The following is a 27395-nucleotide window of genomic DNA, read 5'->3' as shown; positions in this document are numbered from 1 at the left end:
CACCCCTTCTACATCACATTAAGGCAGTCTCTGTGGCGCAATTGGTCAGCGCATTCGGCTGTTAACCGAAAGGATGGTGGTTCAAGCCCACCCAGGGACGCATGTGCTTTAATTATGTAGCTAGTTTGAGTTTAACAACAAATCTTGCTTCTGTGAACTGGGCGAGGGGCTGAAAAATCATATGATGAAAATAGTTTACCATAGGCAACAAGATACCTGAATCATAAACCTATTCTTTCAATAGGACCGTATTGTTTAAAAAATACAGTTTGGGACCTGAACAGACCTATGTTTTAATGAATAGAAGTTCCAGGCCACACCCCTTCTACATCATAATAAGGCCGTCTCTGTGGCACAATTGGTCAGCGCATTCGGCTGTTAACCGAAAGGTTGGTGGTTCAAGCCCACCCAGGGACGCATGTGCTTTAATTATGTAGCTAGTTTGAGTTTAACAACAAATCTTGCTTCTGTGAACTGGGCGAGGGGCTGAAAAATCATATGATGAAAATAGTTTACCAAAAGGCAACAAGATACCTGAATCATACACCTATTCTTTCAATAGGACCGTATTGTTTAAAAAATACAGTTTGGGACCTGAACAGACCTATGTTTTAATCTGCATTAGTCCTTAATGAATAGAAGTTCCAGGCCACACCCCTTCTACATCACAATAAGGCCGTCTCTGTGGCGCAATTGGTCAGCGCGTTCGGCTGTTAACCGAAAGGATGGTGGTTCAAGCCCACCCAGGGACGCATGTGCTTTAATTATGTAGCTAGTTTGAGTTTAACAACAAATCTTGCTTCTGTGAACTGGGCGAGGGGCTGGAAAACCATATGATGAATCTACTTTACCAAAAGGCAACAAGATACCTGAATCATACACCTATTCTTTCAATAGGACCGTATTGTTTAAAAAATACAGTTTGGGACCTGAACAGACCTATGTTTTAATCTGCATTAGTCCTTAATGAATAGAAGTTCCAGGCCACACCCCTTCTACATCACAATAAGGCCGTCTCTATGGCACAATTGGTCAGCGCGTTTGGCTGTTAACCGAAAGGATGGTGGTTCAAGCCCACCCAGGGACGCATGTGCTTTAATTATGTAGCTAGTTTGAGTTTAACAACAAATCTTGCTTCTGTGAACTGGGTGAGGGGCTGGAAAACCATATGATGAATCTACTTGACCAAAACTAGTTGTCCAGACTCAGAGGCCACACCCCTTCTACATCACAATAAGGCGGTCTCTGTGGCGCAAAATTATTTGATGAAATTAACTGAATTAACAAACAACAAAATACCTGAATCATACACCTATACCTTCAATAGGACCGTATTGTTTAAAAACTACAGTTTGGGACCTGAACAGACCTATGCTTTAATCTGCATTAGTCCTTAATGAATAGAAGTTCCAGGCCACACCCCTTCTACATCACAATAAGGCGGTCTCTGTGGCGAAATTGGTCAGCGCGTTCGGCTGTTAACCGAAAGGATGGTGGTTCAAGCCCACCCAGGGACGCATGTGCTTTAATTATGTAGCTAGTTTGATATGAACAACAAGTCTTGCTTCTGTGAACTGGGTGAGGGGCTGGAAAACCATATGATGAATCTACTTGACCAAAACTAGTTGACCAGACTCAGAGGCCACACCCCTTCTACATCACATTAAGGCAGTCTCTGTGGCGCAATTGGTCAGCGCATTCGGCTGTTAACCGAAAGGATGGTGGTTCAAGCCCACCCAGGGACGCATGTGCTTTAATTATGTAGCTAGTTTGAGTTTAACAACAAATCTTGCTTCTGTGAACTGGGCGAGGGGCTGAAAAATCATATGATGAAAATAGTTTACCAAAAGGCAACAAGATACCTGAATCATACACCTATTCTTTCAATAGGACCGTATTGTTTAAAAAATACAGTTTGGGACCTGAACAGACCTATGTTTTAATGAATAGAAGTTCCAGGCCACACCCCTTCTACATCATAATAAGGCCGTCTCTGTGGCACAATTGGTCAGCGCATTCGGCTGTTAACCGAAAGGATGGTGGTTCAAGCCCACCCAGGGACGCATGTGCTTTAATTATGTAGCTAGTTTGACTTTAACAACAAATCTTGCTTCTGTGAACTGGGCGAGGGGCTGAAAAATCATATGATGAAAATAGTTTACCAAAAGGCAACAAGATACCTGAATCATACACCTATTCTTTCAATAGGACCGTATTGTTTAAAAAATACAGTTTGGGACCTGAACAGACCTATGTTTTAATCTGCATTAGTCCTTAATGAATAGAAGTTCCAGGCCACACCCCTTCTACATCACAATAAGGCCGTCTCTGTGGCGCAATTGGTCAGCGCGTTCGGCTGTTAACCGAAAGGATGGTGGTTCAAGCCCACCCAGGGACGCATGTGCTTTAATTATGTAGCTAGTTTGAGTTTAACAACAAATCTTGCTTCTGTGAACTGGGCGAGGGGCTGGAAAACCATATGATGAATCTACTTTACCAAAAGGCAACAAGATACCTGAATCATACACCTATTCTTTCAATAGGACCGTATTGTTTAAAAAATACAGTTTGGGACCTGAACAGACCTATGTTTTAATCTGCATTAGTCCTTAATGAATAGAAGTTCCAGGCCACACCCCTTCTACATCACAATAAGGCCGTCTCTATGGCACAATTGGTCAGCGCGTTTGGCTGTTAACCGAAAGGATGGTGGTTCAAGCCCACCCAGGGACGCATGTGCTTTAATTATGTAGCTAGTTTGAGTTTAACAACAAATCTTGCTTCTGTGAACTGGGTGAGGGGCTGGAAAACCATATGATGAATCTACTTGACCAAAACTAGTTGTCCAGACTCAGAGGCCACACCCCTTCTACATCACAATAAGGCGGTCTCTGTGGCGCAAAATTATTTGATGAAATTAACTGAATTAACAAACAACAAAATACCTGAATCATACACCTATACCTTCAATAGGACCGTATTGTTTAAAAACTACAGTTTGGGACCTGAACAGACCTATGCTTTAATCTGCATTAGTCCTTAATGAATAGAAGTTCCAGGCCACACCCCTTCTACATCACAATAAGGCGGTCTCTGTGGCGAAATTGGTCAGCGCGTTCGGCTGTTAACCGAAAGGATGGTGGTTCAAGCCCACCCAGGGACGCATGTGCTTTAATTATGTAGCTAGTTTAACAACAAATCTTGCTTCTGTGAACTGGGCGAGGGGCTGAAAAATCATATGATGAAAATAGTTTACCAAAAGGCAACAAGATACCTGAATCATACAACTATTCTTTCAATAGGACCGTATTGTTTAAAAAATACAGTTTGGGACCTGAACAGACCTATGTTTTAATCTGCATTAGTCCTTAATGAATAGAAGTTCCAGGCCACACCCCTTCTACATCACAATAAGGCCGTCTCTGTGGCGCAATTGGTCAGCGCGTTCGGCTGTTAACCGAAAGGATGGTGGTTCAAGCCCACCCAGGGACGCATGTGCTTTAATTATGTAGCTAGTTTGATATGAACAACAAGTCTTGCTTCTGTGAACTGGGTGAGGGGCTGGAAAACCATATGATGAATCTACTTGACCAAAACTAGTTGACCAGACTCAGAGGCCACACCCCTTCTACATCACATTAAGGCGGTCTCTGTGGCGCAATTGGTCAGCGCATTCGGCTGTTAACCGAAAGGATGGTGGTTCAAGCCCACCCAGGGACGCATGTGCTTTAATTATGTAGCTAGTTTGAGTTTAACAACAAATCTTGCTTCTGTGAACTGGGCGAGGGGCTGAAAAATCATATGATGAAAATAGTTTACCAAAAGGCAACAAGATACCTGAATCATACACCTATTCTTTCAATAGGACCGTATTGTTTAAAAAATACAGTTTGGGACCTGAACAGACCTATGTTTTAATCTGCATTAGTCCTTAATGAATAGAAGTTCCAGGCCACACCCCTTCTACATCACAATAAGGCCGTCTCTGTGGCGCAATTGGTCAGCGCGTTCGGCTGTTAACCGAAAGGATGGTGGTTCAAGCCCACCCAGGGACGCATGTGCTTTAATTATGTAGCTAGTTTGAGTTTAACAACAAATCTTGCTTCTGTGAAATGGGCGAGGGGCTGGAAAACCATATGATGAATCTACTTTACCAAAACTAGTTGTCCAGACTCAGAGGCCACACCCCTTCTACATCACAATAAGGCGGTCTCTGTGGCGCAAAATTATTTGATGAACTTAACTGAATTAACAAACAACAAAATACCCGAATCATACACCTATACCTTCAATAGGACCGTATTGTTTAAAAACTACAGTTTGGGACCTGAACAGACCTATGCTTTAATCTGCATTAGTCCTTAATGAATAGAAGTTCCAGGCCACACCCCTTCTACATCACAATGAGGCCGTCTCTGTGGCGCAATTGGTCAGCGCGTTCGGCTGTTAACCGAAAGGATGGTGGTTCAAGCCCACCCAGGGACGCATGTGCTTTAATTATGTAGCTAGTTTGAGTTTAACAACAAATCTTGCTTCTGTGAACTGGGCGAGGGGCTGGAAAACCATATGATGAATCTACTTTACCAAAAGGCAACAAGATACCTGAATCATACACCTATTCTTTCAATAGGACCGTATTGTTTAAAAAATACAGTTTGGGACCTGAACAGACCTATGTTTTAATCTGCATTAGTCCTTAATGAATAGAAGTTCCAGGCCACACCCCTTCTTCATCACAATAAGGCCGTCTCTGTGGCACAATTGGTCAGCGTGTTCGGCTGTTAACCGAAAGGATGGTGGTTCAAGCCCACCCAGGGACGCATGTGCTTTAATTATGTAGCTAGTTTGAGTTTAACAACAAATCTTGCTTCTGTGAACTGGGTGAGGGGCTGGAAAACCATATGATGAATCTACTTGACCAAAACTAGTTGTCCAGACTCAGAGGCCACACCCCTTCTACATCACAATAAGGCGGTCTCTGTGGCGCAAAATTATTTGATGAAATTAACTGAATTAACAAACAACAAAATACCTGAATCATACACCTATACCTTCAATAGGACCGTATTGTTTAAAAACTACAGTTTGGGACCTGAACAGACCTATGCTTTAATCTGCATTAGTCCTTAATGAATAGAAGTTCCAGGCCACACCCCTTCTACATCACAATAAGGCGGTCTCTGTGGCGCAATTGGTCAGCGCGTTCGGCTGTTAACCGAAAGGATGGTGGTTTAAGCCCACCCAGGGACGCATGTGCTTTAATTATGTAGCTAGTTTAACAACAAATCTTGCTTCTGTGAACTGGGCGAGGGGCTGAAAAATCATATGATGAAAATAGTTTACCAAAAGGCAACAAGATACCTGAATCATACAACTATTCTTTCAATAGGACCGTATTGTTTAAAAAATACAGTTTGGGACCTGAACAGACCTATGTTTTAATCTGCATTAGTCCTTAATGAATAGAAGTTCCAGGCCACACCCCTTCTACATCACAATAAGGCCGTCTCTGTGGCGCAATTGGTCAGCGCGTTCGGCTGTTAACCGAAAGGATGGTGGTTCAAGCCCACCCAGGGACGCATGTGCTTTAATTATGTAGCTAGTTTGAGTTTAACAACAAGTCTTGCTTCTGTGAACTGGGTGAGGGGCTGGAAAACCATATGATGAATCTACTTGACCAAAACTAGTTGACCAGACTCAGAGGCCACACCCCTTCTACATCACATTAAGGCGGTCTCTGTGGCGCAATTGGTCAGCGCATTTGGCTGTTAACCGAAAGGATGGTGGTTCAAGCCCACCCAGGGACGCATGTGCTTTAATTATGTAGCTAGTTTGAGTTTAACAACAAATCTTGCTTCTGTGAACTGGGCGAGGGGCTGAAAAATCATATGATGAAAATAGTTTACCAAAAGGCAACAAGATACCTGAATCATACACCTATTCTTTCAATAGGACCGTATTGTTTAAAAAATACAGTTTGGGACCTGAACAGACCTATGTTTTAATGAATAGAAGTTTCAGGCCACACCCCTTCTACATCACAATGAGGCCGTCTCTGTGGCACAATTGGTCAGCGCATTCGGCTGTTAACCGAAAGGATGGTGGTTCAAGCCCACCCAGGGACGCATGTGCTTTAATTATGTAGCTAGTTTGACTTTAACAACAAATCTTGCTTCTGTGAACTGGGCGAGGGGCTGAAAAATCATATGATGAAAATAGTTTACCAAAAGGCAACAAGATACCTGAATCATACACCTATTCTTTCAATAGGACCGTATTGTTTAAAAAATACAGTTTGGGACCTGAACAGACCTATGTTTTAATCTGCATTAGTCCTTAATGAATAGAAGTTCCAGGCCACACCCCTTCTACATCACAATAAGGCCGTCTCTGTGGCGCAATTGGTCAGCGCGTTCGGCTGTTAACCGAAAGGATGGTGGTTCAAGCCCACCCAGGGACGCATGTGCTTTAATTATGTAGCTAGTTTGAGTTTAACAACAAATCTTGCTTCTGTGAAATGGGCGAGGGGCTGGAAAACCATATGATGAATCTACTTTACCAAAACTAGTTGTCCAGACTCAGAGGCCACACCCCTTCTACATCACAATAAGGCGGTCTCTGTGGCGCAAAATTATTTGATGAACTTAACTGAATTAACAAACAACAAAATACCCGAATCATACACCTATACCTTCAATAGGACCGTATTGTTTAAAAACTACAGTTTGGGACCTGAACAGACCTATGCTTTAATCTGCATTAGTCCTTAATGAATAGAAGTTCCAGGCCACACCCCTTCTACATCACAATAAGGCGGTCTCTGTGGCACAATTGGTCAGCGCGTTCGGCTGTTAATCGAAAGGATGGTGGTTTAAGCCCACCCAGGGACGCATGTGCTTTAATTATGTAGCTAGTTTAACAACAAATCTTGCTTCTGTGAACTGGGCGAGGGGCTGAAAAATCATATGATGAAAATAGTTTACCAAAAGGCAACAAGATACCTGAATCATACAACTATTCTTTCAATAGGACCGTATTGTTTAAAAAATACAGTTTGGGACCTGAACAGACCTATGTTTTAATCTGCATTAGTCCTTAATGAATAGAAGTTCCAGGCCACACCCCTTCTACATCACAATAAGGCCGTCTCTGTGGCGCAATTGGTCAGCGCGTTCGGCTGTTAACCGAAAGGATGGTGGTTCAAGCCCACCCAGGGACGCATGTGCTTTAATTATGTAGCTAGTTTGATATGAACAACAAGTCTTGCTTCTGTGAACTGGGTGAGGGGCTGGAAAACCATATGATGAATCTACTTGACCAAAACTAGTTGACCAGACTCAGAGGCCACACCCCTTCTACATCACAATAAGGCCGTCTCTGTGGCACAATTGGTCAGCGCATTCGGCTGTTAACCGAAAGGATGGTGGTTCAAGCCCACCCAGGGACGCATGTGCTTTAATTATGTAGCTAGTTTGAGTTTAACAACAAATCTTGCTTCTGTGAACTGGGCGAGGGGCTGAAAAATCATATGATGAAAATAGTTTAACAAAAGGCAACAAGATACCTGAATCATACACCTATTCTTTCAATAGGACCGTATTGTTTAAAAAATACAGTTTGGGACCTGAACAGACCTATGTTTTAATGAATAGAAGTTCCAGGCCACACCCCTTCTACATCACAATGAGGCCGTCTCTGTGGCACAATTGGTCAGCGCATTCGGCTGTTAACCGAAAGGATGGTGGTTCAAGCCCACCCAGGGACGCATGTGCTTTAATTATGTAGCTAGTTTGACTTTAACAACAAATCTTGCTTCTGTGAACTGGGCGAGGGGCTGAAAAATCATATGATGAAAATAGTTTACCAAAAGGCAACAAGATACCTGAATCATACACCTATTCTTTCAATAGGACCGTATTGTTTAAAAAATACAGTTTGGGACCTGAACAGACCTATGTTTTAATCTGCATTAGTCCTTAATGAATAGAAGTTCCAGGCCACACCCCTTCTACATCACAATGAGGCCGTCTCTGTGGCGCAATTGGTCAGCGCGTTCGGCTGTTAACCGAAAGGATGGTGGTTCAAGCCCACCCAGGGACGCATGTGCTTTAATTATGTAGCTAGTTTGAGTTTAACAACAAATCTTGCTTCTGTGAACTGGGCGAGGGGCTGGAAAACCATATGATGAATCTACTTTACCAAAAGGCAACAAGATACCTGAATCATACACCTATTCTTTCAATAGGACCGTATTGTTTAAAAAATACAGTTTGGGACCTGAACAGACCTATGTTTTAATCTGCATTAGTCCTTAATGAATAGAAGTTCCAGGCCACACCCCTTCTTCATCACAATAAGGCCGTCTCTGTGGCACAATTGGTCAGCGTGTTCGGCTGTTAACCGAAAGGATGGTGGTTCAAGCCCACCCAGGGACGCATGTGCTTTAATTATGTAGCTAGTTTGAGTTTAACAACAAATCTTGCTTCTGTGAACTGGGTGAGGGGCTGGAAAACCATATGATGAATCTACTTGACCAAAACTAGTTGTCCAGACTCAGAGGCCACACCCCTTCTACATCACAATAAGGCGGTCTCTGTGGCGCAAAATTATTTGATGAAATTAACTGAATTAACAAACAACAAAATACCTGAATCATACACCTATACCTTCAATAGGACCGTATTGTTTAAAAACTACAGTTTGGGACCTGAACAGACCTATGCTTTAATCTGCATTAGTCCTTAATGAATAGAAGTTCCAGGCCACACCCCTTCTACATCACAATAAGGCGGTCTCTGTGGCGCAATTGGTCAGCGCGTTCGGCTGTTAACCGAAAGGATGGTGGTTTAAGCCCACCCAGGGACGCATGTGCTTTAATTATGTAGCTAGTTTAACAACAAATCTTGCTTCTGTGAACTGGGCGAGGGGCTGAAAAATCATATGATGAAAATAGTTTACCAAAAGGCAACAAGATACCTGAATCATACAACTATTCTTTCAATAGGACCGTATTGTTTAAAAAATACAGTTTGGGACCTGAACAGACCTATGTTTTAATCTGCATTAGTCCTTAATGAATAGAAGTTCCAGGCCACACCCCTTCTACATCACAATAAGGCCGTCTCTGTGGCGCAATTGGTCAGCGCGTTCGGCTGTTAACCGAAAGGATGGTGGTTCAAGCCCACCCAGGGACGCATGTGCTTTAATTATGTAGCTAGTTTGAGTTTAACAACAAGTCTTGCTTCTGTGAACTGGGCGAGGGGCTGAAAAATCATATGATGAAAATAGTTTACCAAAAGGCAACAAGATACCTGAATCATACACCTATTCTTTCAATAGGACCGTATTGTTTAAAAAATACAGTTTGGGACCTGAACAGACCTATGTTTTAATGAATAGAAGTTCCAGGCCACACCCCTTCTACATCACAATGAGGCCGTCTCTGTGGCACAATTGGTCAGCGCATTCGGCTGTTAACCGAAAGGATGGTGGTTCAAGCCCACCCAGGGACGCATGTGCTTTAATTATGTAGCTAGTTTGACTTTAACAACAAATCTTGCTTCTGTGAACTGGGCGAGGGGCTGAAAAATCATATGATGAAAATAGTTTACCAAAAGGCAACAAGATACCTGAATCATACACCTATTCTTTCAATAGGACCGTATTGTTTAAAAAATACAGTTTGGGACCTGAACAGACCTATGTTTTAATCTGCATTAGTCCTTAATGAATAGAAGTTCCAGGCCACACCCCTTCTACATCACAATGAGGCCGTCTCTGTGGCGCAATTGGTCAGCGCGTTCGGCTGTTAACCGAAAGGATGGTGGTTCAAGCCCACCCAGGGACGCATGTGCTTTAATTATGTAGCTAGTTTGAGTTTAACAACAAATCTTGCTTCTGTGAACTGGGCGAGGGGCTGGAAAACCATATGATGAATCTACTTTACCAAAAGGCAACAAGATACCTGAATCATACACCTATTCTTTCAATAGGACCGTATTGTTTAAAAAATACAGTTTGGGACCTGAACAGACCTATGTTTTAATCTGCATTAGTCCTTAATGAATAGAAGTTCCAGGCCACACCCCTTCTTCATCACAATAAGGCCGTCTCTGTGGCACAATTGGTCAGCGTGTTCGGCTGTTAACCGAAAGGATGGTGGTTCAAGCCCACCCAGGGACGCATGTGCTTTAATTATGTAGCTAGTTTGAGTTTAACAACAAATCTTGCTTCTGTGAACTGGGTGAGGGGCTGGAAAACCATATGATGAATCTACTTGACCAAAACTAGTTGTCCAGACTCAGAGGCCACACCCCTTCTACATCACAATAAGGCGGTCTCTGTGGCGCAAAATTATTTGATGAAATTAACTGAATTAACAATCAACAAAATACCTGAATCATACACCTATACCTTCAATAGGACCGTATTGTTTAAAAACTACAGTTTGGGACCTGAACAGACCTATGCTTTAATCTGCATTAGTCCTTAATGAATAGAAGTTCCAGGCCACACCCCTTCTACATCACAATAAGGCGGTCTCTGTGGCGCAATTGGTCAGCGCGTTCGGCTGTTAACCGAAAGGATGGTGGTTTAAGCCCACCCAGGGACGCATGTGCTTTAATTATGTAGCTAGTTTAACAACAAATCTTGCTTCTGTGAACTGGGCGAGGGGCTGAAAAATCATATGATGAAAATAGTTTACCAAAAGGCAACAAGATACCTGAATCATACAACTATTCTTTCAATAGGACCGTATTGTTTAAAAAATACAGTTTGGGACCTGAACAGACCTATGTTTTAATCTGCATTAGTCCTTAATGAATAGAAGTTCCAGGCCACACCCCTTCTACATCACAATAAGGCCGTCTCTGTGGCGCAATTGGTCAGCGCGTTCGGCTGTTAACCGAAAGGATGGTGGTTCAAGCCCACCCAGGGACGCATGTGCTTTAATTATGTAGCTAGTTTGAGTTTAACAACAAGTCTTGCTTCTGTGAACTGGGTGAGGGGCTGGAAAACCATATGATGAATCTACTTGACCAAAACTAGTTGACCAGACTCAGAGGCCACACCCCTTCTACATCACATTAAGGCGGTCTCTGTGGCGCAATTGGTCAGCGCATTTGGCTGTTAACCGAAAGGATGGTGGTTCAAGCCCACCCAGGGACGCATGTGCTTTAATTATGTAGCTAGTTTGAGTTTAACAACAAATCTTGCTTCTGTGAACTGGGCGAGGGGCTGAAAAATCATATGATGAAAATAGTTTACCAAAAGGCAACAAGATACCTGAATCATACACCTATTCTTTCAATAGGACCGTATTGTTTAAAAAATACAGTTTGGGACCTGAACAGACCTATGTTTTAATCTGCATTAGTCCTTAATGAATAGAAGTTCCAGGCCACACCCCTTCTACATCACAATAAGGCCGTCTCTGTGGCGCAATTGGTCAGCGCGTTCGGCTGTTAACCGAAAGGATGGTGGTTCAAGCCCACCCAGGGACGCATGTGCTTTAATTATGTAGCTAGTTTGAGTTTAACAACAAATCTTGCTTCTGTGAACTGGGCGAGGGGCTGGAAAACCATATGATGAATCTACTTTACCAAAAGGCAACAAGATACCTGAATCATACACCTATTCTTTCAATAGGACCGTATTGTTTAAAAAATACAGTTTGGGACCTGAACAGACCTATGTTTTAATCTGCATTAGTCCTTAATGAATAGAAGTTCCAGGCCACACCCCTTCTACATCACAATAAGGCCGTCTCTGTGGCGCAATTGGTCAGCGCGTTTGGCTGTTAACCGAAAGGATGCTGGTTCAAGCCCACCCAGGGACGCATGTGCTTTAATTATGTAGCTAGTTTGAGTTTAACAACAAATCTTGCTTCTGTGAACTGGGTGAGGGGCTGGAAAACCATATGATGAATCTACTTGACCAAAACTAGTTGTCCAGACTCAGAGGCCACACCCCTTCTACATCACAATAAGGCGGTCTCTGTGGCGCAAAATTATTTGATGAAATTAACTGAATTAACAAACAACAAAATACCTGAATCATACACCTATACCTTCAATAGGACCGTATTGTTTAAAAACTACAGTTTGGGACCTGAACAGACCTATGCTTTAATCTGCATTAGTCCTTAATGAATAGAAGTTCCAGGCCACACCCCTTCTACATCACAATAAGGCGGTCTCTGTGGCGAAATTGGTCAGCGCGTTCGGCTGTTAACCGAAAGGATGGTGGTTCAAGCCCACCCAGGGACGCATGTGCTTTAATTATGTAGCTAGTTTGAGTTTAACAACAAATCTTGCTTCTGTGAACTGGGCGAAGGGCTGAAAAATCATATGATGAAAATAGTTTACCAAAAGGCAACAAGATACCTGAATCATACACCTATTCTTTCAATAGGACCGTATTGTTTAAAAAATACAGTTTGGGACCTGAACAGACCTATGTTTTAATCTGCATTAGTCCTTAATGAATAGAAGTTCCAGGCCACACCCCTTCTACATCACAATAAGGCCGTCTCTGTGGCGCAATTGGTCAGCGCGTTCGGCTGTTAACCGAAAGGATGGTGGTTCAAGCCCACCCAGGGACGCATGTGCTTTAATTATGTAGCTAGTTTGAGTTTAACAACAAATCTTGCTTCTGTGAACTGGGCGAGGGGCTGGAAAACCATATGATGAATCTACTTTACCAAAAGGCAACAAGATACCTGAATCATACACCTATTCTTTCAATAGGACCGTATTGTTTGAAAAATACAGTTTGGGACCTGAACAGACCTATGTTTTAATCTGCATTAGTCCTTAATGAATAGAAGTTCCAGGCCACACCCCTTCTACATCACAATCAGGCCGTCTCTGTGGCACAATTGGTCAGCGTGTTCGGCTGTTAACCGAAAGGATGGTGGTTCAAGCCCACCCAGGGACGCATGTGCTTTAATTATGTAGCTAGTTTGAGTTTAACAACAAATCTTGCTTCTGTGAACTGGGCGAGGGGCCAGAATAGAAGTTCCAGGCCACACCCCTTCTACATCACAATAAGGCCGTCTCTGTGGCGCAATTGGTCAGCGCGTTCGCCTGTTAACCGAAAGGATGGTGGTTCAAGCCCACCCAGGGACGCATGTGCTTTAATTATGTAGCTAGTTTGAGTTTAACAACAAATCTTGCTTCTGTGAACTGGGTGAGGGGCTGGAAAACCATATGATGAATCTACTTGACCAAAACTAGTTGTCCAGACTCAGAGGCCACACCCCTTCTACATCACAATAAGGCGGTCTCTGTGGCGCAAAATTATTTGATGAAATTAACTGAATTAACAAACAACAAAATACCTGAATCATACACCTATACCTTCAATAGGACCGTATTGTTTAAAAACTACAGTTTGGGACCTGAACAGACCTATGCTTTAATCTGCATTAGTCCTTAATGAATAGAAGTTCCAGGCCACACCCCTTCTACATCACAATAAGGCGGTCTCTGTGGCACAATTGGTCAGCGCGTTCGGCTGTTAATCGAAAGGATGGTGGTTTAAGCCCACCCAGGGACGCATGTGCTTTAATTATGTAGCTAGTTTAACAACAAATCTTGCTTCTGTGAACTGGGCGAGGGGCTGAAAAATCATATGATGAAAATAGTTTACCAAAAGGCAACAAGATACCTGAATCATACAACTATTCTTTCAATAGGACCGTATTGTTTAAAAAATACAGTTTGGGACCTGAACAGACCTATGTTTTAATCTGCATTAGTCCTTAATGAATAGAAGTTCCAGGCCACACCCCTTCTACATCACAATAAGGCCGTCTCTGTGGCGCAATTGGTCAGCGCGTTCGGCTGTTAACCGAAAGGATGGTGGTTCAAGCCCACCCAGGGACGCATGTGCTTTAATTATGTAGCTAGTTTGAGTTTAACAACAAGTCTTGCTTCTGTGAACTGGGTGAGGGGCTGGAAAACCATATGATGAATCTACTTGACCAAAACTAGTTGACCAGACTCAGAGGCCACACCCCTTCTACATCACATTAAGGCGGTCTCTGTGGCGCAATTGGTCAGCGCATTTGGCTGTTAACCGAAAGGATGGTGGTTCAAGCCCACCCAGGGACGCATGTGCTTTAATTATGTAGCTAGTTTGAGTTTAACAACAAATCTTGCTTCTGTGAACTGGGCGAGGGGCTGAAAAATCATATGATGAAAATAGTTTACCAAAAGGCAACAAGATACCTGAATCATACACCTATTCTTTCAATAGGACCGTATTGTTTAAAAAATACAGTTTGGGACCTGAACAGACCTATGTTTTAATGAATAGAAGTTCCAGGCCACACCCCTTCTACATCACAATGAGGCCGTCTCTGTGGCACAATTGGTCAGCGCATTCGGCTGTTAACCGAAAGGATGGTGGTTCAAGCCCACCCAGGGACGCATGTGCTTTAATTATGTAGCTAGTTTGACTTTAACAACAAATCTTGCTTCTGTGAACTGGGCGAGGGGCTGAAAAATCATATGATGAAAATAGTTTACCAAAAGGCAACAAGATACCTGAATCATACACCTATTCTTTCAATAGGACCGTATTGTTTAAAAAATACAGTTTGGGACCTGAACAGACCTATGTTTTAATCTGCATTAGTCCTTAATGAATAGAAGTTCCAGGCCACACCCCTTCTACATCACAATAAGGCCGTCTCTGTGGCGCAATTGGTCAGCGCGTTCGGCTGTTAACCGAAAGGATGGTGGTTCAAGCCCACCCAGGGACGCATGTGCTTTAATTATGTAGCTAGTTTGAGTTTAACAACAAATCTTGCTTCTGTGAAATGGGCGAGGGGCTGGAAAACCATATGATGAATCTACTTTACCAAAACTAGTTGTCCAGACTCAGAGGCCACACCCCTTCTACATCACAATAAGGCGGTCTCTGTGGCGCAAAATTATTTGATGAACTTAACTGAATTAACAAACAACAAAATACCCGAATCATACACCTATACCTTCAATAGAACCGTATTGTTTAAAAAATACAGTTTGGGACCTGAACAGACCTATGTTTTAATCTGCATTAGTCCTTAATGAATAGAAGTTCCAGGCCACACCCCTTCTACATCACAATAAGGCCGTCTCTGTGGCACAATTGGTCAGCGCGTTCGGCTGTTAACCGAAAGGATGGTGGTTCAAGCCCACCCAGGGACGCATGTGCTTTAATTATGTAGCTAGTTTGAGTTTAACAACAAATCTTGCTTCTGTGAACTGGGCGAGGGGCTGGAAAACCATATGATGAATCTACTTTACCAAAACTAGTTGTCCAGACTCAGAGGCCACACCCCTTCTACATCACAATAAGGCCGTCTCTGTGGCGCAAAATTATTTGATGAACTTAACTGAATTAACAAACAACAAAATACCCGAATCATACACCTATACCTTCAATAGAACCGTATTGTTTAAAAAATACAGTTTGGGACCTGAAGAGACCTATGTTTTAATCTGCATTAGTCCTTAATGAATAGAAGTTCCAGGCCACACCCCTTCTACATCACAATAAGGCTGTCTCTGTGGCGCAATTGGTCAGCGCGTTCGGCTGTTAACCGAAAGGATGGTGGTTCAAGCCCACCCAGGGACGCATGTGCTTTAATTATGTAGCTAGTTTAACAACAAATCTTGCTTCTGTGAACTGGGCGAGGGGCTGAAAAATCATATGATGAAAATAGTTTACCAAAAGGCAACAAGATACCTGAATCATACAACTATTCTTTCAATAGGACCGTATTGTTTAAAAAATACAGTTTGGGACCTGAACAGACCTATGTTTTAATCTGCATTAGTCCTTAATGAATAGAAGTTCCAGGCCACACCCCTTCTACATCACAACAAGGCCGTCTCTGTGGCGCAATTGGTCAGCGCGTTCGGCTGTTAACCGAAAGGATGGTGGTTCAAGCCCACCCAGGGACGCATGTGCTTTAATTATGTTGCTAGTTTGATATGAACAGCAAGTCTTGCTTCTGTGAACTGGGCGAGGGGCTGGAAAACCATATGATGAATCTACTTGACCAAAACTAGTTGACCAGACTCAGAGGCCACACCCCTTCTACATCACATTAAGGCAGTCTCTGTGGCGCAATTGGTCAGCGCATTCGGCTGTTAACCGAAAGGATGGTGGTTCAAGCCCACCCAGGGACGCATGTGCTTTAATTATGTAGCTAGTTTGAGTTTAACAACAAATCTTGCTTCTGTGAACTGGGCGAGGGGCTGAAAAATCATATGATGAAAATAGTTTACCAAAAGGCAACAAGATACCTGAATCATACACCTATTCTTTCAATAGGACCGTATTGTTTAAAAAATACAGTTTGGGACCTGAACAGACCTATGTTTTAATGAATAGAAGTTCCAGGCCACACCCCTTCTACATCACAATGAGGCCGTCTCTGTGGCACAATTGGTCAGCGCATTCGGCTGTTAACCGAAAGGATGGTGGTTCAAGCCCACCCAGGGACGCATGTGCTTTAATTATGTAGCTAGTTTGACTTTAACAACAAATCTTGCTTCTGTGAACTGGGCGAGGGGCTGAAAAATCATATGATGAAAATAGTTTACCAAAAGGCAACAAGATACCTGAATCATACACCTATTCTTTCAATAGGACCGTATTGTTTAAAAAATACAGTTTGGGACCTGAACAGACCTATGTTTTAATCTGCATTAGTCCTTAATGAATAGAAGTTCCAGGCCACACCCCTTCTACATCACAATGAGGCCGTCTCTGTGGCGCAATTGGTCAGCGCGTTCGGCTGTTAACCGAAAGGATGGTGGTTCAAGCCCACCCAGGGACGCATGTGCTTTAATTATGTAGCTAGTTTGAGTTTAACAACAAATCTTGCTTCTGTGAACTGGGCGAGGGGCTGGAAAACCATATGATGAATCTACTTTACCAAAAGGCAACAAGATACCTGAATCATACACCTATTCTTTCAATAGGACCGTATTGTTTAAAAAATACAGTTTGGGACCTGAACAGACCTATGTTTTAATCTGCATTAGTCCTTAATGAATAGAAGTTCCAGGCCACACCCCTTCTTCATCACAATAAGGCCGTCTCTGTGGCACAATTGGTCAGCGTGTTCGGCTGTTAACCGAAAGGATGGTGGTTCAAGCCCACCCAGGGACGCATGTGCTTTAATTATGTAGCTAGTTTGAGTTTAACAACAAATCTTGCTTCTGTGAACTGGGTGAGGGGCTGGAAAACCATATGATGAATCTACTTGACCAAAACTAGTTGTCCAGACTCAGAGGCCACACCCCTTCTACATCACAATAAGGCGGTCTCTGTGGCGCAAAATTATTTGATGAAATTAACTGAATTAACAAACAACAAAATACCTGAATCATACACCTATACCTTCAATAGGACCGTATTGTTTAAAAACTACAGTTTGGGACCTGAACAGACCTATGCTTTAATCTGCATTAGTCCTTAATGAATAGAAGTTCCAGGCCACACCCCTTCTACATCACAATAAGGCGGTCTCTGTGGCGCAATTGGTCAGCGCGTTCGGCTGTTAACCGAAAGGATGGTGGTTTAAGCCCACCCAGGGACGCATGTGCTTTAATTATGTAGCTAGTTTAACAACAAATCTTGCTTCTGTGAACTGGGCGAGGGGCTGAAAAATCATATGATGAAAATAGTTTACCAAAAGGCAACAAGATACCTGAATCATACAACTATTCTTTCAATAGGACCGTATTGTTTAAAAAATACAGTTTGGGACCTGAACAGACCTATGTTTTAATCTGCATTAGTCCTTAATGAATAGAAGTTCCAGGCCACACCCCTTCTACATCACAATAAGGCCGTCTCTGTGGCGCAATTGGTCAGCGCGTTCGGCTGTTAACCGAAAGGATGGTGGTTCAAGCCCACCCAGGGACGCATGTGCTTTAATTATGTAGCTAGTTTGAGTTTAACAACAAGTCTTGCTTCTGTGAACTGGGCGAGGGGCTGAAAAATCATATGATGAAAATAGTTTACCAAAAGGCAACAAGATACCTGAATCATACACCTATTCTTTCAATAGGACCGTATTGTTTAAAAAATACAGTTTGGGACCTGAACAGACCTATGTTTTAATGAATAGAAGTTCCAGGCCACACCCCTTCTACATCACAATGAGGCCGTCTCTGTGGCACAATTGGTCAGCGCATTCGGCTGTTAACCGAAAGGATGGTGGTTCAAGCCCACCCAGGGACGCATGTGCTTTAATTATGTAGCTAGTTTGACTTTAACAACAAATCTTGCTTCTGTGAACTGGGCGAGGGGCTGAAAAATCATATGATGAAAATAGTTTACCAAAAGGCAACAAGATACCTGAATCATACACCTATTCTTTCAATAGGACCGTATTGTTTAAAAAATACAGTTTGGGACCTGAACAGACCTATGTTTTAATCTGCATTAGTCCTTAATGAATAGAAGTTCCAGGCCACACCCCTTCTACATCACAATGAGGCCGTCTCTGTGGCGCAATTGGTCAGCGCGTTCGGCTGTTAACCGAAAGGATGGTGGTTCAAGCCCACCCAGGGACGCATGTGCTTTAATTATGTAGCTAGTTTGAGTTTAACAACAAATCTTGCTTCTGTGAACTGGGCGAGGGGCTGGAAAACCATATGATGAATCTACTTTACCAAAAGGCAACAAGATACCTGAATCATACACCTATTCTTTCAATAGGACCGTATTGTTTAAAAAATACAGTTTGGGACCTGAACAGACCTATGTTTTAATCTGCATTAGTCCTTAATGAATAGAAGTTCCAGGCCACACCCCTTCTTCATCACAATAAGGCCGTCTCTGTGGCACAATTGGTCAGCGTGTTCGGCTGTTAACCGAAAGGATGGTGGTTCAAGCCCACCCAGGGACGCATGTGCTTTAATTATGTAGCTAGTTTGAGTTTAACAACAAATCTTGCTTCTGTGAACTTGGTGAGGGGCTGGAAAACCATATGATGAATCTACTTGACCAAAACTAGTTGTCCAGACTCAGAGGCCACACCCCTTCTACATCACAATAAGGCGGTCTCTGTGGCGCAAAATTATTTGATGAAATTAACTGAATTAACAAACAACAAAATACCTGAATCATACACCTATACCTTCAATAGGACCGTATTGTTTAAAAACTACAGTTTGGGACCTGAACAGACCTATGCTTTAATCTGCATTAGTCCTTAATGAATAGAAGTTCCAGGCCACACCCCTTCTACATCACAATAAGGCGGTCTCTGTGGCGCAATTGGTCAGCGCGTTCGGCTGTTAACCGAAAGGATGGTGGTTTAAGCCCACCCAGGGACGCATGTGCTTTAATTATGTAGCTAGTTTAACAACAAATCTTGCTTCTGTGAACTGGGCGAGGGGCTGAAAAATCATATGATGAAAATAGTTTACCAAAAGGCAACAAGATACCTGAATCATACAACTATTCTTTCAATAGGACCGTATTGTTTAAAAAATACAGTTTGGGACCTGAACAGACCTATGTTTTAATCTGCATTAGTCCTTAATGAATAGAAGTTCCAGGCCACACCCCTTCTACATCACAATAAGGCCGTCTCTGTGGCGCAATTGGTCAGCGCGTTCGGCTGTTAACCGAAAGGATGGTGGTTCAAGCCCACCCAGGGACGCATGTGCTTTAATTATGTAGCTAGTTTGAGTTTAACAACAAGTCTTGCTTCTGTGAACTGGGTGAGGGGCTGGAAAACCATATGATGAATCTACTTGACCAAAACTAGTTGACCAGACTCAGAGGCCACACCCCTTCTACATCACATTAAGGCGGTCTCTGTGGCGCAATTGGTCAGCGCATTTGGCTGTTAACCGAAAGGATGGTGGTTCAAGCCCACCCAGGGACGCATGTGCTTTAATTATGTAGCTAGTTTGAGTTTAACAACAAATCTTGCTTCTGTGAACTGGGCGAGGGGCTGAAAAATCATATGATGAAAATAGTTTACCAAAAGGCAACAAGATACCTGAATCATACACCTATTCTTTCAATAGGACCGTATTGTTTAAAAAATACAGTTTGGGACCTGAACAGACCTATGTTTTAATCTGCATTAGTCCTTAATGAATAGAAGTTCCAGGCCACACCCCTTCTACATCACAATAAGGCCGTCTCTGTGGCGCAATTGGTCAGCGCGTTCGGCTGTTAACCGAAAGGATGGTGGTTCAAGCCCACCCAGGGACGCATGTGCTTTAATTATGTAGCTAGTTTGAGTTTAACAACAAATCTTGCTTCTGTGAACTGGGCGAGGGGCTGGAAAACCATATGATGAATCTACTTTACCAAAAGGCAACAAGATACCTGAATCATACACCTATTCTTTCAATAGGACCGTATTGTTTAAAAAATACAGTTTGGGACCTGAACAGACCTATGTTTTAATCTGCATTAGTCCTTAATGAATAGAAGTTCCAGGCCACACCCCTTCTACATCACAATAAGGCCGTCTCTGTGGCGCAATTGGTCAGCGCGTTCGGCTGTTAACCGAAAGGATGGTGGTTCAAGCCCACCCAGGGACGCATGTGCTTTAATTATGTAGCTAGTTTGAGTTTAACAACAAATCTTGCTTCTGTGAACTGGGCGAGGGGCTGAAAAATCATATGATGAAAATAGTTTACCAAAAGGCAACAAGATACCTGAATCATACACCTATTCTTTCAATAGGACCGTATTGTTTAAAAAATACAGTTTGGGACCTGAACAGACCTATGTTTTAATCTGCATTAGTCCTTAATGAATAGAAGTTCCAGGCCACACCCCTTCTACATCACAATAAGGCCGTCTCTGTGGCGCAATTGGTCAGCGCGTTTGGCTGTTAACCGAAAGGATGCTGGTTCAAGCCCACCCAGGGACGCATGTGCTTTAATTATGTAGCTAGTTTGAGTTTAACAACAAATCTTGCTTCTGTGAACTGGGCGAGGGGCTGAAAAATCATATGATGAAAATAGTTTACCAAAAGGCAACAAGATACCTGAATCATACAACTATTCTTTCAATAGGACCGTATTGTTTAAAAAATACAGTTTGGGACCTGAACAGACCTATGTTTTAATCTGCATTAGTCCTTAATGAATAGAAGTTCCAGGCCACACCCCTTCTACATCACAACAAGGCCGTCTCTGTGGCGCAATTGGTCAGCGCGTTCGGCTGTTAACCGAAAGGATGGTGGTTCAAGCCCACCCAGGGACGCATGTGCTTTAATTATGTTGCTAGTTTGATATGAACAACAAGTCTTGCTTCTGTGAACTGGGTGAGGGGCTGGAAAACCATATGATGAATCTACTTGACCAAAACTAGTTGACCAGACTCAGAGGCCACACCCCTTCTACATCACATTAAGGCAGTCTCTGTGGCGCAATTGGTCAGCGCATTCGGCTGTTAACCGAAAGGATGGTGGTTCAAGCCCACCCAGGCACGCATGTGCTTTAATTATGTAGCTAGTTTGAGTTTAACAACAAATCTTGCTTCTGTGAACTGGGCGAGGGGCTGAAAAATCATATGATGAAAATAGTTTACCAAAAGGCAACAAGATACCTGAATCATACACCTATTCTTTCAATAGGACCGTATTGTTTAAAAAATACAGTTTGGGACCTGAACAGACCTATGTTTTAATCTGCATTAGTCCTTAATGAATAGAAGTTCCAGGCCACACCCCTTCTACATCACAATAAGGCCGTCTCTGTGGCGCAATTGGTCAGCGCGTTCGGCTGTTAACCGAAAGGATGGTGGTTCAAGCCCACCCAGGGACGCATGTGCTTTAATTATGTAGCTAGTTTGAGTTTAACAACAAATCTTGCTTCTGTGAAATGGGCGAGGGGCTGGAAAACCATATGATGAATCTACTTTACCAAAACTAGTTGTCCAGACTCAGAGGCCACACCCCTTCTACATCACAATAAGGCCGTCTCTGTGGCGCAAAATTATTTGATGAACTTAACTGAATTAACAAACAACAAAATACCCGAATCATACACCTATACCTTCAATAGAACCGTATTGTTTAAAAAATACAGTTTGGGACCTGAAGAGACCTATGTTTTAATCTGCATTAGTCCTAAATGAATAGAAATTCCAGGCCACACCCCTTCTACATCGCAATAAGGCTGTCTCTGTGGCGCAATTGGTCAGCGCGTTCGGCTGTTAACCGAAAGGATGGTGGTTCAAGCCCACCCAGGGACGCATGTGCTTTAATTATGTAGCTAGTTTGAGTTTAACAACAAATCTTGCTTCTGTGAACTGGGCGAGGGGCTGAAAAATCATATGATGAAAATAGTTTACCAAAAGGCAACAAGATACCTGAATCATACACCTATTCTTTCAATAGGACCGTATTGTTTAAAAAATACAGTTTGGGACCTGAACAGACCTATGTTTTAATCTGCATTAGTCCTTAATGAATAGAAGTTCCAGGCCACACCCCTTCTACATCACAATAAGGCCGTCTCTGTGGCGCAATTGGTCAGCGCGTTCGGCTGTTAACCGAAAGGATGGTGGTTCAAGCCCACCCAGGGACGCATGTGCTTTAATTATGTAGCTAGTTTGAGTTTAACAACAAATCTTGCTTCTGTGAACTGGGCGAGGGGCTGGAAAACCATATGATGAATCTACTTTACCAAAAGGCAACAAGATACCTGAATCATACACCTATTCTTTCAATAGGACCGTATTGTTTAAAAAATACAGTTTGGGACCTGAACAGACCTATGTTTTAATCTGCATTAGTCCTTAATGAATAGAAGTTCCAGGCCACACCCCTTCTACATCACAATAAGGCCGTCTCTGTGGCGCAATTGGTCAGCGCGTTTGGCTGTTAACCGAAAGGATGCTGGTTCAAGCCCACCCAGGGACGCATGTGCTTTAATTATGTAGCTAGTTTGAGTTTAACAACAAATCTTGCTTCTGTGAACTGGGTGAGGGGCTGGAAAACCATATGATGAATCTACTTGACCAAAACTAGTTGTCCAGACTCAGAGGCCACACCCCTTCTACATCACAATAAGGCGGTCTCTGTGGCGCAAAATTATTTGATGAAATTAACTGAATTAACAAACAACAAAATACCTGAATCATACACCTATACCTTCAATAGGACCGTATTGTTTAAAAACTACAGTTTGGGACCTGAACAGACCTATGCTTTAATCTGCATTAGTCCTTAATGAATAGAAGTTCCAGGCCACACCCCTTCTACATCACAATAAGGCGGTCTCTGTGGCGAAATTGGTCAGCGCGTTCGGCTGTTAACCGAAAGGATGGTGGTTCAAGCCCACCCAGGGACGCATGTGCTTTAATTATGTAGCTAGTTTGAGTTTAACAACAAATCTTGCTTCTGTGAACTGGGCGAGGGGCTGAAAAATCATATGATGAAAATAGTTTACCAAAAGGCAACAAGATACCTGAATCATACACCTATTCTTTCAATAGGACCGTATTGTTTAAAAAATACAGTTTGGGACCTGAACAGACCTATGTTTTAATCTGCATTAGTCCTTAATGAATAGAAGTTCCAGGCCACACCCCTTCTACATCACAATAAGGCCGTCTCTGTGGCGCAATTGGTCAGCGCGTTCGGCTGTTAACCGAAAGGATGGTGGTTCAAGCCCACCCAGGGACGCATGTGCTTTAATTATGTAGCTAGTTTGAGTTTAACAACAAATCTTGCTTCTGTGAACTGGGCGAGGGGCTGGAAAACCATATGATGAATCTACTTTACCAAAAGGCAACAAGATACCTGAATCATACACCTATTCTTTCAATAGGACCGTATTGTTTGAAAAATACAGTTTGGGACCTGAACAGACCTATGTTTTAATCTGCATTAGTCCTTAATGAATAGAAGTTCCAGGCCACACCCCTTCTACATCACAATCAGGCCGTCTCTGTGGCACAATTGGTCAGCGTGTTCGGCTGTTAACCGAAAGGATGGTGGTTCAAGCCCACCCAGGGACGCATGTGCTTTAATTATGTAGCTAGTTTGAGTTTAACAACAAATCTTGCTTCTGTGAACTGGGCGAGGGGCCAGAATAGAAGTTCCAGGCCACACCCCTTCTACATCACAATAAGGCCGTCTCTGTGGCGCAATTGGTCAGCGCGTTCGCCTGTTAACCGAAAGGATGGTGGTTCAAGCCCACCCAGGGACGCATGTGCTTTAATTATGTAGCTAGTTTGAGTTTAACAACAAATCTTGCTTCTGTGAACTGGGTGAGGGGCTGGAAAACCATATGATGAATCTACTTGACCAAAACTAGTTGTCCAGACTCAGAGGCCACACCCCTTCTACATCACAATAAGGCGGTCTCTGTGGCGCAAAATTATTTGATGAAATTAACTGAATTAACAAACAACAAAATACCTGAATCATACACCTATACCTTCAATAGGACCGTATTGTTTAAAAACTACAGTTTGGGACCTGAACAGACCTATGCTTTAATCTGCATTAGTCCTTAATGAATAGAAGTTCCAGGCCACACCCCTTCTACATCACAATAAGGCGGTCTCTGTGGCACAATTGGTCAGCGCGTTCGGCTGTTAATCGAAAGGATGGTGGTTTAAGCCCACCCAGGGACGCATGTGCTTTAATTATGTAGCTAGTTTAACAACAAATCTTGCTTCTGTGAACTGGGCGAGGGGCTGAAAAATCATATGATGAAAATAGTTTACCAAAAGGCAACAAGATACCTGAATCATACAACTATTCTTTCAATAGGACCGTATTGTTTAAAAAATACAGTTTGGGACCTGAACAGACCTATGTTTTAATCTGCATTAGTCCTTAATGAATAGAAGTTCCAGGCCACACCCCTTCTACATCACAATAAGGCCGTCTCTGTGGCGCAATTGGTCAGCGCGTTCGGCTGTTAACCGAAAGGATGGTGGTTCAAGCCCACCCAGGGACGCATGTGCTTTAATTATGTAGCTAGTTTGATATGAACAACAAGTCTTGCTTCTGTGAACTGGGTGAGGGGCTGGAAAACCATATGATGAATCTACTTGACCAAAACTAGTTGACCAGACTCAGAGGCCACACCCCTTCTACATCACATTAAGGCGGTCTCTGTGGCGCAATTGGTCAGCGCATTCGGCTGTTAACCGAAAGGATGGTGGTTCAAGCCCACCCAGGGACGCATGTGCTTTAATTATGTAGCTAGTTTGAGTTTAACAACAAATCTTGCTTCTGTGAACTGGGCGAGGGGCTGAAAAATCATATGATGAAAATAGTTTACCAAAAGGCAACAAGATACCTGAATCATACACCTATTCTTTCAATAGGACCGTATTGTTTAAAAAATACAGTTTGGGACCTGAACAGACCTATGTTTTAATCTGCATTAGTCCTTAATGAATAGAAGTTCCAGGCCACACCCCTTCTACATCACAATAAGGCCGTCTCTGTGGCGCAATTGGTCAGCGCGTTCGGCTGTTAACCGAAAGGATGGTGGTTCAAGCCCACCCAGGGACGCATGTGCTTTAATTATGTAGCTAGTTTGAGTTTAACAACAAATCTTGCTTCTGTGAAATGGGCGAGGGGCTGGAAAACCATATGATGAATCTACTTTACCAAAACTAGTTGTCCAGACTCAGAGGCCACACCCCTTCTACATCACAATAAGGCGGTCTCTGTGGCGCAAAATTATTTGATGAACTTAACTGAATTAACAAACAACAAAATACCCGAATCATACACCTATACCTTCAATAGAACCGTATTGTTTAAAAAATACAGTTTGGGACCTGAAGAGACCTATGTTTTAATCTGCATTAGTCCTTAATGAATAGAAGTTCCAGGCCACACCCCTTCTACATCACAATAAGGCGGTCTCTGTGGCGCAATTGGTCAGCGCGTTCGGCTGTTAACCGAAAGGATGGTGGTTCAAGCCCAACCAGGGACGCATGTGCTTTAATCATGTAGATTTTTTGAGTTCTTGCTTCTGTGAACTGGGCGAGGGGCTGGAAAACCATATGATGAATCTACTTGACCAAAACTAGTTGACCAGACTCAGAGGCCACACCCCTTCTACGTCACATTAAGGCGGTCTCTGTGGCACAAATTGGTCAGCGCATTCGGCTGTTAACCGAAAGGATGGTGGTTCAAGCCCACCCAGGGACGCATGTGCTTTAATTATGTAGCTAGTTTGAGTTTAACAACAAATCTTGCTTCTGTGAACTGGGCGAGGGGCTGAAAAACCATATGATGAAAATAGTTTACCAAAAGGCAACAAGATACCTGAATCATACACCTATTCTTTCAATAGGACCCTATTGTTTCAAAAATACAGTTTGGGACCTGAAGAGACCTATGTCTTAATCTGCATTAGTCCTTAATGAATAGAAGTTCCAGGCCACACCCCTTCTACATCACAATAAGGCCGTCTCTGTGGCGCAATTGGTCAGCGCGTTCGGCTGTTAACCGAAAGGATGGTTGGTTAAGCCCACCCAGGGACCCATGTCTGAGTTTAACAACAAATTTTGCTTCTGTGAACTGGAAGTGGGGCTGAAAAACAATATGATGGATTGACTTGAGTTTGCAGATTTCTCAGCAAATTAGTTGTGCAGAGTAACAGCCATATGGACTCATCCATCGTCTAGTTAAGTCTGTATTTTATGTATTTAAAACATCGATTCTTCCATTTGATTTACATATATTTACATGTGTGATATGCAACCTATTGGACTCAGATACTGTGTGCTGTGCGGCAGCAGATGATCGAAGCTCTGCTATGCTCTCATTTTAGACAATGTAACTCATATTTTCCTCATTAATGATGTATTGTTGCTCAAAACCGTAACATTGGCACTTCGAGGCTTGAATGATTAAAGACAATACTGAAATTAGTAATTTTGATAAATAGATCTACTCACAAAGTCCGGCTTGCACATGTTATGTCCACCAGCAAGTAATGTTGGCAAAGAGCTGACGACTTCAATGGCTGAATCGACCCCTGCAGCCAGGGCGAGAAAATTATCTTTTATCTTACGATCTCAGTCTTTGAGACAAGTTTTGCACTTGGTCGATTTTACCTTCATTAGTCCATAAGCCTGAGTCACACTTCCTTAGTCCTTGCTAATATTTAAACTCAATGAATATGAAGTACATGTGAAGTTCTCCCGTTAAATTGGCCTCTCTGTGTTTATATTTTCTGTAAAGTGCTATCTTTGCAATTTTAAGGTTTCACTTTATAACTTATGCAATGTGCCGGCTGAATTGTCCTCATTCAGTGTGTTTCTGTGGTGAGTGTATAGTTTCTTATCAGCAAGAGAAGCACTTGTGTCTGTAGGGGCATGTGTGTGTGTGTGAGTGTTTGTGACTGTGTGTGTGGGGTGTGAAATAT

General features: G+C 42.8%; 37 non-coding genes across 37 annotated transcripts; all 37 read left to right on the top strand.

Moving 5' to 3' along the window:
* Positions 1 to 26: 26 nt before the first annotated feature.
* Positions 27 to 100, top strand: trnan-guu (transfer RNA asparagine (anticodon GUU)). Its single transcript has one exon. It is a non-coding gene; the product is annotated as a tRNA-Asn (tRNA).
* Positions 101 to 678: 578 nt separating this feature from the next.
* Positions 679 to 752, top strand: trnan-guu (transfer RNA asparagine (anticodon GUU)). Its single transcript has one exon. It is a non-coding gene; the product is annotated as a tRNA-Asn (tRNA).
* Positions 753 to 1671: 919 nt separating this feature from the next.
* On the top strand, positions 1672 to 1745 carry trnan-guu (transfer RNA asparagine (anticodon GUU)). The gene has a single exon. It is a non-coding gene; the product is annotated as a tRNA-Asn (tRNA).
* A 579-nt stretch (positions 1746 to 2324) lies between these two features.
* trnan-guu (transfer RNA asparagine (anticodon GUU)) lies at positions 2325 to 2398 on the top strand. Its single transcript has one exon. It is a non-coding gene; the product is annotated as a tRNA-Asn (tRNA).
* Positions 2399 to 3418: 1020 nt separating this feature from the next.
* On the top strand, positions 3419 to 3492 carry trnan-guu (transfer RNA asparagine (anticodon GUU)). Its single transcript has one exon. It is a non-coding gene; the product is annotated as a tRNA-Asn (tRNA).
* Positions 3493 to 3646: 154 nt separating this feature from the next.
* trnan-guu (transfer RNA asparagine (anticodon GUU)) lies at positions 3647 to 3720 on the top strand. Its single transcript has one exon. It is a non-coding gene; the product is annotated as a tRNA-Asn (tRNA).
* A 261-nt stretch (positions 3721 to 3981) lies between these two features.
* trnan-guu (transfer RNA asparagine (anticodon GUU)) lies at positions 3982 to 4055 on the top strand. The gene has a single exon. It is a non-coding gene; the product is annotated as a tRNA-Asn (tRNA).
* A 356-nt stretch (positions 4056 to 4411) lies between these two features.
* On the top strand, positions 4412 to 4485 carry trnan-guu (transfer RNA asparagine (anticodon GUU)). The gene has a single exon. It is a non-coding gene; the product is annotated as a tRNA-Asn (tRNA).
* A 1020-nt stretch (positions 4486 to 5505) lies between these two features.
* On the top strand, positions 5506 to 5579 carry trnan-guu (transfer RNA asparagine (anticodon GUU)). Its single transcript has one exon. It is a non-coding gene; the product is annotated as a tRNA-Asn (tRNA).
* Positions 5580 to 6386: 807 nt separating this feature from the next.
* Positions 6387 to 6460, top strand: trnan-guu (transfer RNA asparagine (anticodon GUU)). Its single transcript has one exon. It is a non-coding gene; the product is annotated as a tRNA-Asn (tRNA).
* A 685-nt stretch (positions 6461 to 7145) lies between these two features.
* trnan-guu (transfer RNA asparagine (anticodon GUU)) lies at positions 7146 to 7219 on the top strand. The gene has a single exon. It is a non-coding gene; the product is annotated as a tRNA-Asn (tRNA).
* Positions 7220 to 8026: 807 nt separating this feature from the next.
* On the top strand, positions 8027 to 8100 carry trnan-guu (transfer RNA asparagine (anticodon GUU)). The gene has a single exon. It is a non-coding gene; the product is annotated as a tRNA-Asn (tRNA).
* Positions 8101 to 9120: 1020 nt separating this feature from the next.
* trnan-guu (transfer RNA asparagine (anticodon GUU)) lies at positions 9121 to 9194 on the top strand. The gene has a single exon. It is a non-coding gene; the product is annotated as a tRNA-Asn (tRNA).
* Positions 9195 to 9773: 579 nt separating this feature from the next.
* Positions 9774 to 9847, top strand: trnan-guu (transfer RNA asparagine (anticodon GUU)). The gene has a single exon. It is a non-coding gene; the product is annotated as a tRNA-Asn (tRNA).
* A 1020-nt stretch (positions 9848 to 10867) lies between these two features.
* Positions 10868 to 10941, top strand: trnan-guu (transfer RNA asparagine (anticodon GUU)). Its single transcript has one exon. It is a non-coding gene; the product is annotated as a tRNA-Asn (tRNA).
* A 489-nt stretch (positions 10942 to 11430) lies between these two features.
* On the top strand, positions 11431 to 11504 carry trnan-guu (transfer RNA asparagine (anticodon GUU)). Its single transcript has one exon. It is a non-coding gene; the product is annotated as a tRNA-Asn (tRNA).
* A 1026-nt stretch (positions 11505 to 12530) lies between these two features.
* Positions 12531 to 12604, top strand: trnan-guu (transfer RNA asparagine (anticodon GUU)). The gene has a single exon. It is a non-coding gene; the product is annotated as a tRNA-Asn (tRNA).
* Positions 12605 to 13815: 1211 nt separating this feature from the next.
* Positions 13816 to 13889, top strand: trnan-guu (transfer RNA asparagine (anticodon GUU)). Its single transcript has one exon. It is a non-coding gene; the product is annotated as a tRNA-Asn (tRNA).
* An 807-nt stretch (positions 13890 to 14696) lies between these two features.
* trnan-guu (transfer RNA asparagine (anticodon GUU)) lies at positions 14697 to 14770 on the top strand. The gene has a single exon. It is a non-coding gene; the product is annotated as a tRNA-Asn (tRNA).
* Positions 14771 to 15126: 356 nt separating this feature from the next.
* trnan-guu (transfer RNA asparagine (anticodon GUU)) lies at positions 15127 to 15200 on the top strand. The gene has a single exon. It is a non-coding gene; the product is annotated as a tRNA-Asn (tRNA).
* Positions 15201 to 15556: 356 nt separating this feature from the next.
* On the top strand, positions 15557 to 15630 carry trnan-guu (transfer RNA asparagine (anticodon GUU)). Its single transcript has one exon. It is a non-coding gene; the product is annotated as a tRNA-Asn (tRNA).
* Positions 15631 to 15885: 255 nt separating this feature from the next.
* trnan-guu (transfer RNA asparagine (anticodon GUU)) lies at positions 15886 to 15959 on the top strand. The gene has a single exon. It is a non-coding gene; the product is annotated as a tRNA-Asn (tRNA).
* Positions 15960 to 16113: 154 nt separating this feature from the next.
* Positions 16114 to 16187, top strand: trnan-guu (transfer RNA asparagine (anticodon GUU)). The gene has a single exon. It is a non-coding gene; the product is annotated as a tRNA-Asn (tRNA).
* A 579-nt stretch (positions 16188 to 16766) lies between these two features.
* Positions 16767 to 16840, top strand: trnan-guu (transfer RNA asparagine (anticodon GUU)). Its single transcript has one exon. It is a non-coding gene; the product is annotated as a tRNA-Asn (tRNA).
* A 1020-nt stretch (positions 16841 to 17860) lies between these two features.
* trnan-guu (transfer RNA asparagine (anticodon GUU)) lies at positions 17861 to 17934 on the top strand. Its single transcript has one exon. It is a non-coding gene; the product is annotated as a tRNA-Asn (tRNA).
* Positions 17935 to 18513: 579 nt separating this feature from the next.
* On the top strand, positions 18514 to 18587 carry trnan-guu (transfer RNA asparagine (anticodon GUU)). The gene has a single exon. It is a non-coding gene; the product is annotated as a tRNA-Asn (tRNA).
* A 1020-nt stretch (positions 18588 to 19607) lies between these two features.
* trnan-guu (transfer RNA asparagine (anticodon GUU)) lies at positions 19608 to 19681 on the top strand. Its single transcript has one exon. It is a non-coding gene; the product is annotated as a tRNA-Asn (tRNA).
* Positions 19682 to 20170: 489 nt separating this feature from the next.
* trnan-guu (transfer RNA asparagine (anticodon GUU)) lies at positions 20171 to 20244 on the top strand. Its single transcript has one exon. It is a non-coding gene; the product is annotated as a tRNA-Asn (tRNA).
* Positions 20245 to 20505: 261 nt separating this feature from the next.
* Positions 20506 to 20579, top strand: trnan-guu (transfer RNA asparagine (anticodon GUU)). Its single transcript has one exon. It is a non-coding gene; the product is annotated as a tRNA-Asn (tRNA).
* Positions 20580 to 21175: 596 nt separating this feature from the next.
* On the top strand, positions 21176 to 21249 carry trnan-guu (transfer RNA asparagine (anticodon GUU)). The gene has a single exon. It is a non-coding gene; the product is annotated as a tRNA-Asn (tRNA).
* Positions 21250 to 21738: 489 nt separating this feature from the next.
* Positions 21739 to 21812, top strand: trnan-guu (transfer RNA asparagine (anticodon GUU)). The gene has a single exon. It is a non-coding gene; the product is annotated as a tRNA-Asn (tRNA).
* Positions 21813 to 22168: 356 nt separating this feature from the next.
* On the top strand, positions 22169 to 22242 carry trnan-guu (transfer RNA asparagine (anticodon GUU)). The gene has a single exon. It is a non-coding gene; the product is annotated as a tRNA-Asn (tRNA).
* Positions 22243 to 22503: 261 nt separating this feature from the next.
* Positions 22504 to 22577, top strand: trnan-guu (transfer RNA asparagine (anticodon GUU)). Its single transcript has one exon. It is a non-coding gene; the product is annotated as a tRNA-Asn (tRNA).
* Positions 22578 to 23603: 1026 nt separating this feature from the next.
* Positions 23604 to 23677, top strand: trnan-guu (transfer RNA asparagine (anticodon GUU)). Its single transcript has one exon. It is a non-coding gene; the product is annotated as a tRNA-Asn (tRNA).
* Positions 23678 to 24888: 1211 nt separating this feature from the next.
* trnan-guu (transfer RNA asparagine (anticodon GUU)) lies at positions 24889 to 24962 on the top strand. The gene has a single exon. It is a non-coding gene; the product is annotated as a tRNA-Asn (tRNA).
* A 154-nt stretch (positions 24963 to 25116) lies between these two features.
* Positions 25117 to 25190, top strand: trnan-guu (transfer RNA asparagine (anticodon GUU)). The gene has a single exon. It is a non-coding gene; the product is annotated as a tRNA-Asn (tRNA).
* A 261-nt stretch (positions 25191 to 25451) lies between these two features.
* Positions 25452 to 25525, top strand: trnan-guu (transfer RNA asparagine (anticodon GUU)). The gene has a single exon. It is a non-coding gene; the product is annotated as a tRNA-Asn (tRNA).
* Positions 25526 to 27395: the final 1870 nt, after the last annotated feature.

This window comes from Paralichthys olivaceus, chromosome 9 (genome assembly GCF_024713975.1).
Source record: "Paralichthys olivaceus isolate ysfri-2021 chromosome 9, ASM2471397v2, whole genome shotgun sequence".
Lineage (NCBI taxonomy): Eukaryota > Metazoa > Chordata > Actinopteri > Pleuronectiformes > Paralichthyidae > Paralichthys > Paralichthys olivaceus.
Note: the sequence above shows the minus strand (reverse complement) of the source record. Positions and strands in the feature narration are given on the sequence as shown.